Raw genomic sequence first — 475 nt, forward strand, 5'->3', positions numbered from 1 at the left:
TGGCAGGGCACAGCAGGCTGGAAGTTTGCGGGTGAGGCCGAGTCGAACGGGTCACGGTAAGGTAAGGCCAGACACGCGCTTGAGCGGTGGGTTTCGTAAGAGGCCACCAGCTCCAGGGATGATTTCTGTGGGCCAGGTACCTCCTCTGGGCACACCCTCCCCTCCGTTTTCGGAGTATTTTAAGAAACAAAGAAAGGAAGGTTGTGAAGGGCTCCGGACATAACGCGGGCTTATTTGATAAACCGGTAACTACAGGCTGTTGTCTTCCTTGCGGGGAAAGAGACGACACCGAATTTGGGGTGACGCACAGCAAATGCACGAAGCCGCACCGCCAGCATTCTAAAGCGCTGCTCGACGGTTAACAGAGAACGCTCGGACAAGAGACATCACCGGGTCCTGGAGGAAGGCAGGCGGGCAGGCAGCCGGCCCTCAGAGAGGGGAGGGATGCTCCCGCAGCCCCCGGGGCAGCGCGTAA

Source organism: Haliaeetus leucocephalus, unplaced genomic scaffold, assembly GCF_000737465.1.
Source record: "Haliaeetus leucocephalus isolate CR32 unplaced genomic scaffold, Haliaeetus_leucocephalus-4.0 Scaffold802, whole genome shotgun sequence".
Taxonomy (NCBI): Eukaryota; Metazoa; Chordata; class Aves; order Accipitriformes; family Accipitridae; genus Haliaeetus; species Haliaeetus leucocephalus.